Source organism: Balaenoptera borealis, assembly GCF_965194805.1.
Source record: "Balaenoptera borealis genome assembly, chromosome: 17".
Classification (NCBI taxonomy): Eukaryota; Metazoa; Chordata; class Mammalia; order Artiodactyla; family Balaenopteridae; genus Balaenoptera; species Balaenoptera borealis.
Genome location: NC_138876.1, coordinates 76,552,051 through 76,563,081, shown reverse-complemented (window position 1 = coordinate 76,563,081; position 11,031 = coordinate 76,552,051).

The following is an 11,031-nucleotide window of genomic DNA, read 5'->3' as shown; positions in this document are numbered from 1 at the left end:
ACAAGAAACTGACCAGTTTTTTTTGTGTGTGAAAATGGTCATGAACTAACTCATTTTATTTCATATTTACATCAAAATACAAATAAATGTATTAGTAAGTGCTCCTAATCTGTTCTTTGCTTCAGAATTGTAACCTCATAAAAAGAGAATTTCTTCCTAGGGCTTATTCAGCTAGAATATCCTCTGTGTGTTGAATAAATGAGCACTTTTCCCCTGAGGATATCATAAAATATATGAGACTAACAAATCTTAGTAGAAATTTTGGTTGCAAAATAACCAAATAACTTTATCACAATAATAGCTCGAACACCTCGTTAGATAGTGTCTCTTGCCCTGTGATTCATTTTTATATTATTATTCTTTTGCACGGATAATCAGTGTGATGTAATTCACATGTATTTTTTCACTGATTTCTTTTACTCAATAGTCATTTCTGACCAACTTGATTATAAACTCACTGGTAGTAGGGATTATTCAGTATATATCTTTTTTTTTTTCCTCCCTGCCATATTCCCCATCCATCAGCTCCTAGAGCTTAGAGTAGTTCTGAGCACACAGTAACAAGAAATTAATATTTGTTGAAAAACTTTAGCTTTAATTGAGATAATTAATTAATTAAAAGAGATAATCGTCTGTAGTGCTTTAGTGGAGTTTTTTGGAGACAAAAAAAAAAGTGGATTATATAATAATAAGCTGTTGAGTCTTCAGACCTTTTACTCCTGTATTATTTCTACCTTCATAAAAAGTCTGGCATATACACCTAGAGTATTAATAATTACAGGGAAATAAAACCTCTGACACTCTCAATAAAAAGTATGCCCACACTTACTGCTGTATTATTTACTGCAACCATACAATATATTGGTATTTCTACCTTAAAACCATAATCTGGCTTCTGGCTCTAAGAGCGTCACTTGTTTCAGACCAATGATCCTACCAAAAATACCTAAATAAAAACTGGATAAACACAAACAAACAAATAGCTGTTTTATGAGTAGAAGAACAACAGTATACAATACAGTCCAGTCACACCCTTGACCTTCTTTCTAGGGCACACTTTCTCAACCATGAATTACTTAATTTTAGCATCCTTTGCAGTCTGAATAGACCAAGAACCTCCCAAATCATCAAGTGCTGGGTCCATTTTGCTTGGCAATTTCTCTCTTTCCTCTCACATTCTACTATAAGCTGCAAGAAGAAACCAGACCACACCCTCAACACTAGGCTTGGAAATCTGTTCTGCTAAATACCCAGTTTCATCACTGATAAGTTCTACTTTCCAGACTACTTTCCAATTATATTGTTTCCAACGATATAATTCAGCCAAGTTTTCTACTGCTATATAACACGGATTACCTTCCCTTTAGTTTCCTGAAAGATGCTCCTCATTTCCTTCTGAGCTTTTACCAGAAATGCCTTAATGCTCATGCCTAGTTCTGCCAGCATTCTTTTCAAGGCAATCTAGGCTTTTTCTATCATACTGCTTAAGCTTCTTCCATGCTATGCCCTTTGCCCAATTTTACAGACGCTTCCACATTTTTAGGTTTTTGTTACAGCGGGACTCCATTTCTCAGTATAAGTGTTAGTTTCCTAGGGCTACTGTAACAAATTACTATGAACTTGGTGGCTTAAAATAACAGAAATTTAATCTCTGACAGTTCTGGAAACTAGACATTCTAAATCAAGGTGCCAGCATGGCCACGCTTCCTCTGAATACTCCAGAGGAGAACCCTACTCCGCTTCTTCCAGCTTCTGGTCTCTTCAGGTGTTCCTTGGCTTGTGGCTGCATAGTTCCAGCCTCTACCTCCGTATTCACAGAGCGTTCTCCTCCGCATTGTGTGTCTTCTCTTCTCTTTCTTAAAGGACTTGTCATTGGATTTAGGGTCTGCCCTATTCTAGAAGGATTTCCTCATCTCCACATTTTTATATTAATTACATCTGCAAAGAGTATTTTTCCAAATAAGGTCACATGCACCAATTCCTGGGGTAAGGACATGGACATATCTTTTGGGGGGCCACCAGTCAACCCAGTACAGCCCCTCACACATTTAAGCCTCCAAACTGTGACCTGGTCATTAAGATACTTTATGACTTCTCTCCCTTTCCACTTGATCACTTTCTTTCCGGGATCACTTTCCAAATAAACTCTCTGAACTCTAATTGTTGTCCCAGGATCTGTCTTGAGGGGAAGCCAAACCATAGTTTACAGGTGAAATAAATTATGTGAAAACGATAGCAGAAAAACTGTGAGAAGGTAAAAGAATTTAAAATATTCAAAGATCTTTCATTATCTGGGAGGTTATACAAGTACTAATTTATAGTAATCTTTAATAAGTCAAGAATAAATGTTCTGTTCTCTATGGTAATGACTAAAGTAAAAAATAAAAGAACGTAAAACCAACAGTTAATACAGGAAAAAACTGAACAAAAAGTTCCTGATGTTTTTCTAAAAGAAGGCACAGAAGAGGGGAAAAGAGAATGGAGAAGAGATGGAAAACTAGAAACCAAGTAGGATGATGTAGATTTTAGCACAAATACTTCAGTAAATATATCAAATGTAAAGGGGAGTGGGAAGGGTAAGCTGGGACGAAGAGAGAGAGAGTGGCATGGACATATATACACTACCAAATGTAAAATAGATAGCTATTGGGAAGCAGCTGCATAGCGCAGGGAGATCAGCTTGGTGCTTTGTGACCACCTAGAGGGGTGGGATAGGGAGGGTGGGAGGGAGAAGCAAGAGGGAGGAGATATGGGGATATATGTATATGTATAGCTGATTCACTTTGATATAAAGCAGAAACTAACACACATTGTAAAGCAATTATACTCCAATAAAGATGTTAAAAAATAAATTAAAAAAATAAATAAATACTCTAATTAAAAGATAGAAACTGTCATAGAGGTTATACAGAAACAAATTTAAATGTATACTGTTACTAGAGACACACCTTAAAGACAAGAAAACAGAAAAGTTGAAAGACAAAGAATGGGAAAAGACATAGTAGGTTAACACTATAAGTGAACTAATATAGCTATACTAAGCATAAAAAGTGGATGTTTAGGCTAGAATCATTGCTGAGATGAAGAGAAACATTTCATAATGATAAACTATCAATCCACCAAGACCAATTCTAAGTTCATAAACAGCTAATAAAGGCACTAATAAAAGTTTGCTCAATTTCTATTTTACCTAGCAAGGATATTAGGGAAAAAAATAGATTACTATCTTCTAGCACCATCCATTTTATAAAAGAAAGCTTTTGTAACACATATAGGATGAAAATATTCTGAGAATAAAGAATATCCTTTAAAAAATAAATTTATGAAAAACAAAGAAAACTGCATTGCCTATATTGTTCTTAGTTTACTACAGATTCGAAAAGCAAACTTTGTTACAAACCCATTAGTATTTTGCAAATTCTACTCTACCAATACTGTTTTCCACCAAAAATTATTAGCTTATCAGACTATTCATATTTTACAATAATATAAGCAATCTCATTCTAACAAAATAGTAGGCACACAATGCAAAACTGAATCTGATTTTTCCAGTTTCATGTATAATTTTGATTTCTAAAATGAAATCTTCTTAACTCCCCTGCCAGAATATTTGAATTTTTTAGCTTGTTTGTTTCACATCTAGAATTCAACAAAAGCGATTTTACTGATTCCCAGCTTTCAGATAGAAAACCTATCTCATCGCAGTTGAGTCCAGCCATTATTTCCCTGTAGTCCTTCTCTTTTTCCCAACACCAAAATTCCAGTGCTTTCCAAAAGTACCAGGGTTTGATATATGCCTTTCATAATCTTTACTTCTTATAATTTATGTATATATGTGTGTGTACAGAATTTAGAACTTTTGTATCTCTGTTTTTACATAAATGGCATCACAAATAATCACTCAATTGAAATTAATTGAACTTGGTCCTCTGTCTGAGATACTTCTAAACAGACAGAAAATTGACCTTTGCATATTTGCTTGTTTCCTTCTTTAAGAAGTTATCTGAGTGAGCAGTTATCTTAGACATTTCTTGTGATATGTCTAAACTTTTGTTTTCAACCACCAAAACACACCTAAAACAAAACATGCTTTATCTGAATCAGAAACCAGAGCCTTATCTGAAGAGGGAGGAACATTCCAGAGATGAAATCTTTCTAAGAAGGATAACCTGCCCATCTCACCGTACTGTTTAAGCAGGTGTACCATCATCCATCTTAATCACGAAAAAGGTTTTCATGATTACTCCACTTACTTGTCATTTAACCGCCTCACTTTAATAAAGTTGCCTGAAAAATAAAGTGCTTCATTCTGTGATTTGTGATGTGGTTTAAAGTCCCTATAGTCTCATAAGTGGTGTTTAAACAGTCCAAATTAAAATGTAAGCACTTGAGAACCAGATTAAATTAGGTACCAACAGTTTCTCTTCTTTAAAGTTCCAAACTCATGTTGTCTTTGAAACTGAGTATTAAACTGCCCCAAGTGATACTGCGCCTTTCTTATCTGTTATAAATTGATATCGGTATCCAGTAAGTTGTTTTTAAAAAATCACACTTACCAAATTCATTTTCTGAGAAGTGCCAGAGCCTCATTCTGAAGAGATAGGAAGTTTTCTTCTTCTTTTCCTAAATAAGGGTTCTACTTCAGGGTGAGAAAGATGAGTAAATGGTATTTACCGGCCACCCCACTAAACTTAGGCCAAGCAATAGCATATTTGCATACCTTTATTTTATTCAATCCTTCAAATATCCATACGAGGCAGGTATTTTCCCAGGTTTTATAGATGAGAGAACTGAACTCAGAGAAACAAAGTCATTTCCTTCAGATCCCTCAAAGCCAGGTCTGATCCCATTATATTGTACGTAGGTTGTGGGAAGTTAAAGGATGAGGTGGACACGCACATGGGATCTTTTGGTGTCCCGTTAAAAAAATCTAGTCTTAGCCCCTGTCATCATTATGTTATCCATCCATCTGTGCCCACATCTCCCTGCATCCTCTAAGTTGTGTCCCCAGCGAATGTTTTCTCTTTGTCTTAAGGGGTTTAGATAGAATCAAATATTGTAGAACCCAAGAGTGAAGGCATGGCTGGCTCTTTGACTCTTGGCTCAGGGTCTAACGAGAATAATGTTAACCTTGGCAGTGAGCTCAGGGTCCAATCAAGATGCGGTGAGTGATGAGGGCAGGCTGCCATGGTCCTCTCTTGCGGGGTGTCCACCGGCTTGTTGATTCTTTCATGTCTGGATAACAGTTTCCTGGACCAACAGTCTCTACCTCACATAGGTGCTCCTTCACACCAAATAACTCCCCTGAATTCTATAATAGAGGTTATATCATGATTATGTCAAAGAAAGATTCATTTAACAAATATTATAGCTTCTAAAATCTCATATCACTTCTTAATGTATTTCTTTGGTGGCAACTGCTAAGCTCTTTTCATTGCATTAATTTTCACTTTTTAAAAGATACTGCTTGTCTTCTACACTGTTATTCTCTTGTCATTCCAATATTTTTTCAACATCTTGATGAATAATAATATTTTTGATCACCTGAAGGGTTTAAAAACGGTATATCCCCTCCCGTTACAACCCCACATCCCGTGGCAGGTCATGGAAGCAATGACCTATAGTTACAGAGCACCCACCATGTGCAGGGAACTCAATCTCCACCCATGAAATTCCAAAGGAGATTTCACATATGTTGAGGGAAGGAAGGAGGAAATAGCCTGTGTCTCTCATATTTTTCATATCCATCTTTTCCACCTGTTTCTTTGTCCTTAAGGATTGTACTATGCAGATGGCCATGGCCATACTTGGATCAAAGACCCCCACCAGAGGTACCATCCTTTCCATAGCACCTGAGTGGCCCTTGACCCTCCCCTCCACCCAGACTGTGGCTTTCTTTGTTGTGGTAAACAGGGTGGTTCTAAGCCAGCCCTGGGCTCCTTCAAGGACCAACTCTTGTGCACTGCCCTGACCAGGAAAAAGTTAACTTGGGGTTTTTATCCCAGTGAAAGGATGTAGTAGAAGGTCTGCTTGTTCTGAGTGTGTTTACTGTGACAGAAGAGTCATAAAGGATGAAGGAAAATCTTGTCTTTGGCATAGAAAGCCTGTTCCAGAAGCCTGGAGCTGGCGAACAGGGCCCAGAAGAGCCCTTTCAGCCGCAGAGGTGAATGTCCTCCTCTGGGGCTACAGCTCTGGAAGACACAGGACAGCCTCCTGAACCTGGACTAAACGTTGTCACTTCTAAAGGGGAGGGTGATTTCCAGCTCTCCCTGTGGTGTCAGGAAAGAGAGGGTTTGATGATGTCCAGGACGACTGAATAACAGAACTGGGATTTTCCTGTAATTCTGCCGTTCATTGACTCTATTTTTGACTTAACCACAAATAAATTTGGGAGGGTTTGATAAATGCTCTCCTTTTTTCTTAACAACAACAAAAATCAAGAAACTTCGACATTTGCAAATATTGCTATGTTTTAGGGCCGTTTTTTCTCTTTTTTTTACTTTCTTTCTTTTGGGGGGAGGGGATTCACTTTTACATCACTCTCTTTCCTTGGCCAGTATAGGTATGTAGAGTCATTGTGAGATGATATTTCCCCAAAGATTGCAGGTTTCAGGCTAATGTTGCTGAATATCATAGGCTTTCCATTTAAAGAAATAGATGAACCCAAGGACCGGGTTTTTGCAAACACTTGAAAATTATATAAGATATTTATTTTTTAAAAACTCCCTCCACTGAAAGCGTTTTGTATTTAACCTTTCCATTCTTCCTCCCTAAGCTGCCCCCCCTTCCTTTTTTTTCTCTTTCTCTCTCCTTTTCTCCCCACACACTGGTTCTTTCAGGAGCTGGGACACTCAGTTCTACTGAGCTGTTGTTTTTTCATTATTCATTTGGTTTCTGTATTTTTCCATGTACAAGGTACTTTCACTTTTTTAAAAATTGAGAAAAAAACAATGTTGTCAGTATCAATAAATCTGCATCCAGAGAGAGTCACTTCCTATCAAGGTTTCAAAAGTGCTTCATGGCTTTCCGATCTCCTGTCTGTGCTAATCAAAGATGAGGCTTCACACATGCAGGATACAGCATGCCAACTTCTCCACCGGCTCTGCATTGCGTTCCATTTTAGGAACGAGAACCTGGATTATTTATTTATAACTGTATAAAGTCCTGTTGTTAAGCTGCTCTCTGTGAAAAGCAGAGAGTGGTTTGAGCCAGATGGGGAGAGGCTGGGCGGGATGAAGGCTGGATTCTGTGGGAAGGAGAGAGCAATTTTATTTCCCCCAATAAATTAAATAGCCTAATTTGACCCTCCTCCAGTAACATGATAACCAATTAATACATTAATGGGCAGGGATTATGCCATCTGGTTTTAGAAAATGGAAACTAGGAGTCAATTCCACTTAAACACTCTTTGGGGCATTTTTTTTTTTTTTTCTTCCTGTATAGCCAAAACCAAGTGCTTGTGTAGCAATGAAGCTTAGAAAAGAAAGACTGTGAAACCAAATTTGTTAATGTTTGTAATGTTTCTTTAACCCTTAGACAACAGATGCTGTATTAATCTCCTGACATAATAGTTGTGAGAAATAATTTTTAAAAGTAGTGATTTTCTCAGTTTCCTTAAATTTTATTTCTCCCAGGTCAAACCTTAGTAGCATTTTATTTTTTTTACTCTTGAAAGCCTATCTAGGTGACGTGGCTTCTTTTATCTATACAACAGGGCCATTCATTCACACAGCAGATGACACACGTAGTTTTTCCTCAAGGCTTTTAAAGAACAGTTTTAGCCCAAATCACGTAAGTTATTGCTATCTAATAATATTAATTTACCAAATCCCAGCTTTTAGAACACTTTAAGGTCCAAGAGAAAGCTACACATATTTAGTAACTAACGTCTACAAACGTGATAACTATAATCTTACTGCTTCATAGAGATTATTGACTTGGAATTCAACCTCAGCATTTACCCTGCAAGCAGTTTGGAATGATCAGAAGTGAAGTAAGAATTGTACTTGCATAAAGTAGGAAATGGAATAAAAATGCGCCTTGAGCGTGAACCAACTACGTATCCCTCTAGCACCCAAATATCTGGGGGAAGAAAGTGAGCCTAAAACTCTGGAGACAGTGGACATACTTAAATATGATTAAGTATGATTTTTTTAATTCTCACAAATGTGAACCCTGATGAATTCTGGCTTCTACTGAGTCCCTGTGATTTAATTTGGGCATACTGTAATTTACTGGGCTGGAGTAGAAACAGCAATTCGGTAAGGCCATCATAAGCTCATTAGAAACACACTGAGAACGCTTAATGGTGTACAACCCACAGTTTTTTGCATCCATTTTATAGTGATTCCCCTCTTACCATGCCTGCTGCTTCCTACTCCATGCTGTTGATAGTATGGTCGTTTTCAAACACCCCAGAAAATGAGAGGTATTTTTAAAACAAGATTGAAATCACCAAGAAACATATAAAGCTAACGTTTCAGGGGTGTGTGGCACACTGTTAGGATAAAAAAAACTTCTCATGTATTGTTAATCATGGCAAGATTGGTTAGCTGTTAAGTACTGTAGAGTGCAACTAATCAAAAGCTCAAACATCCTACACAGTGGAACAGAAATAATTACCCTCCCTGAGCTGCTATTGTTTTCCACCTCAGCCTCCCTGGACTAATAAAAGGTTTAATTTTAAATTGTGCGAAGGAAATGTCAGCCTTACAAAGAAATACAGAGTTCAGCTGCTTTGCTCACCATCAGGTAGAGCATAGAATGAATTAGACCTTAATAGGCTTAAGCGAAATGAACCCCAAACAAACCTGTACCAGCCCATCCCCCAGCCTCCCCAAGATGCACTTTTTTTTCTCTTTACCCCTAACTGATAGGACCACGTACAAAAAGCCTGGGTTCCAACACCCTCGCCTTTTAGATGAGAATGTTGATAAGGTGTGAGAGCTCGGGTTATGAGGTATATACGTCTGTGCTTATGACGCCAGCTACGCGCAGTGGGTGATTTAGTTCAAAAGAGGGACGTTTATTCTGACGCTTCACAGGAAGAATGGGGGATGGGAGAGCATAGAAGAGAAGGATTGCTTAAAGGCTTCCTGCATTCAAATGTGTGGGGTTTTTTTTTTCACTTTTACTATCTTCAAACAAAGATAAATTTTCAATCCAAAACTTGTTTTTGAAGTTTCAGTTTACTAAGAAGAAAGTATTACTATATGAATATATGGAGGACAAGTCTACTGAAATCTTGATTGTGGATTTTGCAACACAATTGGACTCATTTCAAACAGCAACAGCAAAAAGAAAAAATATATATATATTACGAAAGTAAGTACGTTAATCAGTTAATATTTATTGTTCTAAATAACCAAAATGCCACGGAAATTTTGCAAGATTTGATTATCATTGTTTATTCATTTATCTATCCACAAATATATATTAATTTCTCACTAGTTTCTTATATTAAGTATTATGGAGGCGTCAAATGCAGTAAATAACATATCTGAAAGAATTACAATCTTTTTTTTTTTTTTAAGTCATACACAGCACTCTAAAATAGCTGGAGAACAATTCTATGCTGTACCAGGCAAAGAGCCTGGATTGAACATGTCACTTGCCCACTCCAGGACACTAAAATGAAGGTGATAACACCTGCCTGGCTGGTTGTGAGAAAAAAGAGAAGATGAATAAAGTGCGTGAAGGACCTGGCACAATCCCAGGTACACAGTAAATGCTTAACAAAATGTAACTCTGAGAATCAAAATACTTGCTAGGATACTGCATGTCTTATAATATTTCATGTCTTGTATTTTCCTTCTCTTCAAGCCATTCACCACCCTGCCACAGAATTATTTTTTCTAAACCACAGTTCTGTTAATGTGACTTTCCTACTCAAAATAATTTGTCTACAGCCAGAGTTTTCAAATATTTTAAATAGGAAAATCCCTGAAAAAAATACTTACATATAAAATAAGTAGAAAAGCACTATTTTAGGAGTATAAACTATACATTCAACTTTGTAATATGAACTTATTATGAGGCAAGTACATGAGAAGAGTGAGACTGTTTTAAAGAATGCTAACAATTTTTATATATTTTATATATATAATAATATTAAATTGACAACAAGGAATGAGAGATAGTGAAGTCTGGTATCAGTCTCAGCCTAGAAAGAAGTTATTTTGGACTTTTGGTTGTACAGAATAGAAAAATGACTGATTCACAAAGATAAGCAGTTATGAATGCTAATAGGTCTTTGTACATAGCAGTTTATAATCTTGTGGTTTAAGTAATTTAACTAATTTGGAAACTTGAAAGGAATAGTGGTAAATTTTGTTTGTTTTTCAACTGCTCATGTTTCTTCTGCATTTTGGTGGAAGTCAGCAACTGAATCTCTCAGATAATTTAAAATTTTATTTTTAGCAGACAAAGATTTTATAGTTTGTAAACACATTATCAAAATTTATTTTGACGTAAGTTCCACAGAATCCTTTACCCACTCCTGTTTCATATATGTTATTATTACCCTTTGAGATTTTTCATTTAGGTGGACTATTTTGATTCCCTCCCTTTGCCCCCCATGCCCCTCCAAAAAAAAATAAATAAATAAACAGAACAATTGTCAATTGTGATGAGTGGTGTGCTTCTGGAATCTGAAATATCTGAGGGTGGATTTGCTTCTTCCTTACATATTTATAAATGCTGGGCTAGGCACAAAATTCCAAGGACAATTTCCTCAGACTCTGTCTTCCGATTTTCACTGTTGCAGATGAGAAATCTGAGAGCAGTCTGTTATTTTCCTTTGTTAGTTCTTTTCTCATCTCTCAAGAAACTTACACGATTTTCTCTTTGTCTTTGGAGGTCAGCACTCTGCTGGCTTATGCTTTAGGCTGCATCTGTCTTTTTGCCATAATTTCTACCGGTACTTGGTGACCCTCTTCTATTCATATTTGGCCATTGAGAGCATTTTCAGGTTGGCCCTGTGTTCCCTTGACATGCCCTATTCTTTACGGCTTTCTTTCTTTTTTTTTTTTT